General features: G+C 50.7%; 1 long non-coding RNA gene across 1 annotated transcript in view; it reads left to right on the plus strand.

Moving 5' to 3' along the window:
* LOC144102029 (uncharacterized) overlaps positions 1-2360 on the plus strand; it is a 167402-nt gene extending 165042 nt beyond the window's left edge. The window contains exon 3 of the long non-coding RNA XR_013308150.1: positions 266-2360. This is a non-coding gene — a long non-coding RNA (uncharacterized LOC144102029). The remainder of the gene's footprint in view (positions 1-265) is intronic.
* The last annotated feature ends 4598 nt before the right edge of the window (positions 2361-6958 follow it).

Consider the following 6958-nt stretch of genomic DNA (forward strand, 5'->3'; position numbering starts at 1 on the left):
CCGCTTAGGGTGAGGACAACCGCGTCGTCTGCTAGCGCGACCGCCATTTTCTTGCTTCCGCTGGTCGCGAGACGCTCGTTTGCTGCGTGGCGCGCCTAGATAGAGGTGGCCCCGCTTGCATTGGGAGCTTGAATTTGACTTTACTTTTGAAAATCATTCATTTTATAGTTTAGATGAAAAGTAAGAGTAAAGATTCGGTGATGCATTCGCTATTTCGAGACGATTAGCGAAAGTATAGCGGATATCTTTCTTTGTTTTGCTATAGGTGATCACGGCGGGCAGCTGATCGTCGTCGTTGGAATACCGGCGCCACGGAGTTGCTATCATTGCGCTTACTTGTGGATATAGCGGAAAGAGGGTGAAGTGCGCCAAGTGAACAGCTGCATATTCAAGTACGAACGCATGACATACTTACGTTAACTTACACTATTATGCAATGGTGGCAAAAACATTTTGCAGTCAAAACATAAAAACCTAGGCGCACGCAAGAACAATCATTTAATGCCTTAATGCACAAGTACAATATCTACAAAATGATTACAAAAGACGATTCAATGCAAGCGTAATGCAACTTGTGTGTCTTACGCTTTAATTTTTCTCACGCTTATGTGCATGCACACGAAAAGTTCACACTTATTACAGCGTCTTCAAGGAAGAGAAACACCAGCACAAGTTTTACTTCCGTGACCACCAGCACGTGTGGCTGGGTACTGACGTAGATGTATACGTAGCCGCAGTCTTGTGTAGGCGGCTATCAGCATTTTTCCTATTGCTTCCTTGTGATCTGCACATGTGTTCAGGCATGGTCGGTCTATCTTTGCAAAGTATTCAGTGAGCGATTTCAGCGGGGACTTCATCGTGTGTATTTTGTTAGTGCACCACGCGGCAGCGCCTGTGAAGTACTCCTCGTAGTTCTTGAGAGTGCGCATCACTTCACTGCTAGGATAAATCAAGTTTCCTCCATCCCTCACATACTCCTTCAGAATTGTCAAAGAGGCATATTCATTACAAGCTGTTCCGATGAGAGCATCTTTGCACTGGGAGCAAGACACAGACTTTAAGACGCTTTTCAGGATGAACCCTCCCAGGTAGTACAAAATGGAACATTCCGTTGACGTCAGTTCTTCGATGAACAAAATCTCAGAGTCATCTATTTCTTCAGGCAAATTTTCTGAGTGCTGCTTCTTTGCTTGAGAAAGGAGATCGACGAGGTACTCTCGATCATCAAGCTCATAGCTTGTTGTTCGTGGCGTGTGTAGAAATTGGCTCACACTAACAAGCCTCAGAGCACATTTTAAATCATATGCCGTCGGCACTGGCTTCCTTAGGCGTACTACTGAAAAAAGATTTTCGAGGCAGTCTTGAAGTAGCCTGCTTGTTAAGAAAAACTCGTAGCGTTCATTGCCCAGAAAAACTTCTTGGAGGCGAAGGACAACTGTCGTGGAAATAAGCAGCCCAGCTTGGGATGGTTTCCACTGAGAGGTGGCGCCCATATTCATCCCTTGTATAGTTTCTGCTGCAAGGCGCAAGGTTTTCAGAGCAGCGTAATATTTCTCCATATTTCGGTGGCTTAAAGCTAAAGTGGGATGGCGTGATGACATCAGGGCATACCACTTTGACACCAGATCGAAGAACCATGCTGTCGTTTCGGCAGATGGGTCAAGCAGCCCTTCTTTCACCAAAAATCGGATAGCCGGTGCCGCCTCTCTGAAGAATTGAAGAGCTACTCCTACCTTCATTTTTGTAAAGTGGCCGGAGCTGACATGAACTTCCGATAGGGCAGGGGCTACTTTAAGTTCCCTCTCTGCGTAGTAGTCCACCACTGCCTGGACGTGCTCCAGTTTCACGTTTGGTGACGGGAGGTTGTTGTCGAGCACGGTGGCATCGCTCAGTGCAAACACTTTCGAGCTTAAAAGTTGCCCTCGTAGGTTCTTCAACACATGTGCTGCATCAGCAGTGAAAAAAAGCTCTTTCCCGTCCAAGCATGGATGCGGTATTGAGCACACTGTGGTAGAATTTCTGTGGCTTGAAAATCCTAATTCTCGCCACATCGCTCGATTTGCTGATCCCATGTCACATGTGACAGCACGGACTCTGAGGGAAATCTGGCCACAGCGCCGAATGATGTCGAGTACATAGTCTTTAAGCACGGCACCTTCCACGTGTTGGCCAGTGAATTCATAGCCGATGACCTGCTTCCACCGCTGATTGATTCCTCCCAGCATGAACACCAAAGCGTGATTGGCGGGCTCCTCTGGCTTCGAAGGAAGTGTTATACTTCCAAGGAGAACGTCTTCACCTCGATCCAGTTCAAATGCTGTAGCAATTTCCATCTCGTCTAGAAACAGCACACAGTCTTTTTCCACGTTTTCTATTGTGTCAGTCTTGCACTTCATGACATCAAAAACTTCTTGAAGAATGCCTGGAAGGAACCTCAGTCCCTGGATCCTCCGTGCCAACGTCCTGCTGGACGGAAGAGGGTAACCCAACTTCCTCAATGTCTCATATCCTGTCGTTCCGCAAGCAAACTTAATTTGCAACCCTTGCTTAACCGTCTCCGCAGACCACGTGTGACCCTGAGTGCTATTTTTAGAAATAGCGGAAATTTGGTCTGCATTCAAGAACCGTGTATTTTTTGCGAAATTATCAGCCATGCTTTCATGCTTTTGAACTTGCTTTTTGAGCTTTTGGATTGTCTTGTTAGCAATTGTGTGATGTTCTTGAAGCGTGGCGTATTTCCTTTCCATGTCTACCAACTGCTTTCTCAACTCAGCACAATCCGTTTGTGTCCCACTAGCTGTAGGTGTTTCATCTGTCGAGCTTGGACTTCCGACGTTCGAAGATTCTACATCTAAGCTGTCGACTTGGAGATTGACCGATGACGTATCTCGGGACACCATTTCGGTTGAATCGGGGAGCAAATCTGCCTCTGATGCGATGTGAAGTCCTTCAGCGGGGTTGTTCACCTCTTCATTGGCGGATATGGGCACAAGCTGCGTTCTGTCTCTAGGTGGCTTTCGGTTCCTTGGAGCAACTGGAAGCAGGAGGATGTACAAACCAATGATCAAACTGAGCACTATGTAAAGGAAAAATGCGGGAATCACGGGATATGGAAAATCAAGATAAAGAGCAAAGCGAAAACAAGGCATGACCAGCGTCTCGGCATTTTATTTTTCAGTCTTTAGTTTTGCACAAAAAATTCTAAGGGTAGGGGCCAAAAGGTGCACATAAGTACTTCACTTGTTCCCCGCTCCCTGTATTAATTACAATGCCGTCTTGGTTAATTCCATTTGTATTAATTAGAGAAGGCGACCGATTCTGCCTTTTCAAGTAAGAATGGGTTAAGTGGGCGTTTGAGATGAAGGCTGCTGCGTGAGCCGATCGACAGTAGAATTGAATAAGTGGGAGGCTTCTTGATGAGCGTGCGAGAAGACATGCATGCATGCACACATAACCTGTTAAAGGCGAAATAAGTGACCCATACCGGGCAAGCGGCTCAAATGCCACCACTTTTTTTAGTAACGAATGTATGCACTTATACAGAATCAGGCAGCGAATCAAACGGGAAATACCTACCCCTGAATGAGAAAACCGTTGGTACAGCATTAGGTTTCAGCTTTTTCCATCCATCTGCCCGGTTTTGCTCAAAACATGATTCTTCAAAGTGAGCCTGCATGAAAAATTTTTTTTGCTAATATAAATGCCTTATTCCCCGAAAAATAAGATTAAATTACGATAAATCAAGAAAATCAAACAAACGCACGCCGGCACGCATATGGGCTCACATCCGCACACATTTACAAAATAGAGATGTACTTCACACTACTCCGTTTTTTTTTATTTCCATGCGCTACTTCCATGACATATAAGCTAGAATAAATGTCATGAATAACAATTTTCGCACTGAACAAAAGTATAAAAGATCTGAATTTGATGCAATGTGGACAAACACAAGCCTAAAACGCGTCCCATGCTATTCTGCACTCCGGGATTCCCTTTTCATACTGCTATACAGGTATGCGCCTGCCAAAATTAAGCGGGCAGCGAGGGCTTTTTGTGAAGTAAGCGTGATGCACTGCTGCTCAAGATTCGTGGCTGACAAAGATCGTAATAATTTTAGAAGGCTGAGCCTTATTGCCACGTGAAATGAACGGAAACGTAAATGCGCCAGAGGTTCCATATCGCCCCCCAAGCTCTAAGAGACTACGACCGTTTGCAGCGATCAAATATCAGAAACCTGCAAAAGCATGACATGACGCCTCCGACAGGAACACGAAATCGTAAATATGGTCATCAGAAACAGACTCAAAGACAAGCTGACACGAGCCTCGAAATAAATTTAGCACTGCTGAGAAGTCGGGTACTTACGCTGCATATGCAAGAGTAGTTCGTCGGCTGCCACTTGTCCCGCTTCACTTTCACAGTCCATAGAAGACGTCGTTTTTTGTCTCTAGGAAACGAAAACATTCTCCAGCCATTTTTAGCGCTGTTAGTGCACTGGGGAACGCAGCACCCAGGCATTCTGCAAAAAGACTGTGAAGAATGCCGCTTTCCGTGTCTAGCGTGGGCAGTCGACGGGACGCGGGAGCGGAATGCAAGAAAATGGCAGCGGCGCCTCCCGAGAACCGGTTTTGGCGGCGGCGACCCCTTCAAAGAGTGGCTCCACCCTCAGCGGAGAGCGGGCGCGCATCGAGGCACCCTAGGCACCCTAGCCGCTCAGCCGTCGGCAGCGCGCTTCACCGCAGCACCACCACAACAGGGAAAGAAGTTGGGCATCGCCACCGTTCTTTACTATCCCGTGGACAGGATGGCCAACTATCTAAAGCCAACAAGAGACGCCATCGCCGCTCAACTGTCCAAACTACCGGGGGTGAAAGCTGTGCGTGTGAATTTCCGCCGGAACGTGGTCGCCGTGGACGCGCACGCATCTGCCGACCTCGACCCACTCCTCGGCATCACCACCATCTGCGACATCAAGGTCCGAGCCAAGGAGGCCGGCGGCAACAGCTGCACCGGTCGAGTGTTTCGCGTGGACCGCGCGCTCTCGACCGAGGACATCATGTCGGGCATCGAGTGCAAAGTGCCGGTGCTAGCCTGCACGAGAAGCGGAAACGACATCATACTCCGCTTCGCGGGCACCCACCCACCCGAAGAGGTCTCCCTCTTCAAACTGCGCCGCCCCGTCCGCGCCCGACTACCGAGGCCGCTCCAATGCCTGCAGTGCGGTGTCATCGGCCATGCCACTGCTGTGTGTACCGCAAAGCCGAGGTGCCTCCGCTGTGGACGCGATCACCACAAGTCCCGATGTGACTCACCCCGGCCGCGATGCATTAACTGCAACGGCACGCACACATCAACCGAGCCGCGCTGCCCCCGTTGGCAACAAGAACGCAAAGTGGCCGTCCTCCTGGCGTCATCGCATCAGCCCATGTCTCGCCGTGACGCTCGCCGTGCAGTTACTGCAAAACAAACCTCTGCTGCATTTTCGAGCCAGACAGCTCCTGCGGATTCAACCAAAAAGGGCCCCCCTGCACCAACACAGCAGGACCTTACGCTTGCTGACGCCCTGCCCAATAGACCAGCAGCAAAAACGGGAAGCAATACCGGCATCGAAGCACACTGTGAACCGGCGACGGAAGTCACTGCGCCTCCAATTGGAAGTGTCACTGCACGCAACTGTGCCCCAGCGCTCCCGCATACCGCTCGGTCTTTCCGTGACGTGGTGGTAGGGAGGAAGCCAGACAGCGCACCTATCGCTCAGCTCGACCAGCGTGATGCTGTCATCGCCTCGCTTGCCGCTGCCGTTCGTGCCCTCATAGAGGAATTGCCCAGCGCATCTCCGGCCCGCCAGTTATGTGCAGCTGCACTTGCAGCACAGCAAGCTCTGAACCATCATGGCTAGAAACAGTCGCGTCAACCGGCCGCGTGTGTTGCAGTGGAACTGCTGCCATCTACGCCGCCGTCAACCTGAGCTAGCAGCCATGCTACCTCTACAAAAGTACGACGTCATCGCGCTACAAGAGACTTACACGCGCGCAGAGGACCTCGTACTTCCCGGATACTTGGGCTACAGCAGCCCAACCGAGTGCGCGCTGGTGACCTGTGCTGACATTCCTTGCACCGACGCCGCACACCCACCTGGATCCCCTCGGGCAGCTATATATGTCCGTGCATCTTTTGCGCACCATGTAGTGCCTACTGCAGACCTCACCGGTGGCCCCGTCGAGTGTGTTGCCGTCACAGTGCGACTCGGGGGAACTGACACCACCGTTGCAAGTGTCTATGTGCGGCCTGGAAATCCGTGGGACGCACGGCTCATCGTTCGTCTCACTCAACGAATCAAGCAAAACCTACTCATTTGTGGTGACTTCAACTGTCGCCATGTTGAGTGGGGTTCCCGCACCTCATCCAGACAGGGATGTGACGTGCTAGACGCTATTCGCGCTGCGGGACTGAACCTGTTGAACACAGGTAGTCCAACGTTTGTGCGTCCGAGCTGCACTCCTACAGCTATCGACCTCAGCGTGGCTTCCCCAGATTGTGCCTACGACTGGTCTACGCACCCCGATACTGCAGGATCAGACCACCTGCCTATTGACATCTTGCCACGAACTGAACGCCCTGCGGACAAAGTGACATACAGTGTAGTGCAGTGGTCGCGCTTCCGAGAGCTATGTGAGGAAAATCCATGTGAACCACATAGCTTCTTCGATCACATTGCCGCCTGTGCGAGTGGTGCCACAATACGCTGTGCTGTGCTCCCTGGAACACCTGTGCCAGACATCAAACTCTTGAACCTGCGTGCTGCGCGTCGAAGGGCTCAACGCCGTGCACGGCGCACGAACAAGCCCGCACACTGGACTATCTACAAGCGTCTGGATGCTGCGTGCCTGCGTCACGCCAAACGGCTGCGTCGTCGCAGCTGGATTTCAGTGTGTCGTGCCCTGGACGAACCCCG

The sequence above is a fragment of the Amblyomma americanum genome, chromosome 8, assembly GCF_052857255.1.
Source record: "Amblyomma americanum isolate KBUSLIRL-KWMA chromosome 8, ASM5285725v1, whole genome shotgun sequence".
NCBI lineage: Eukaryota > Metazoa > Arthropoda > Arachnida > Ixodida > Ixodidae > Amblyomma > Amblyomma americanum.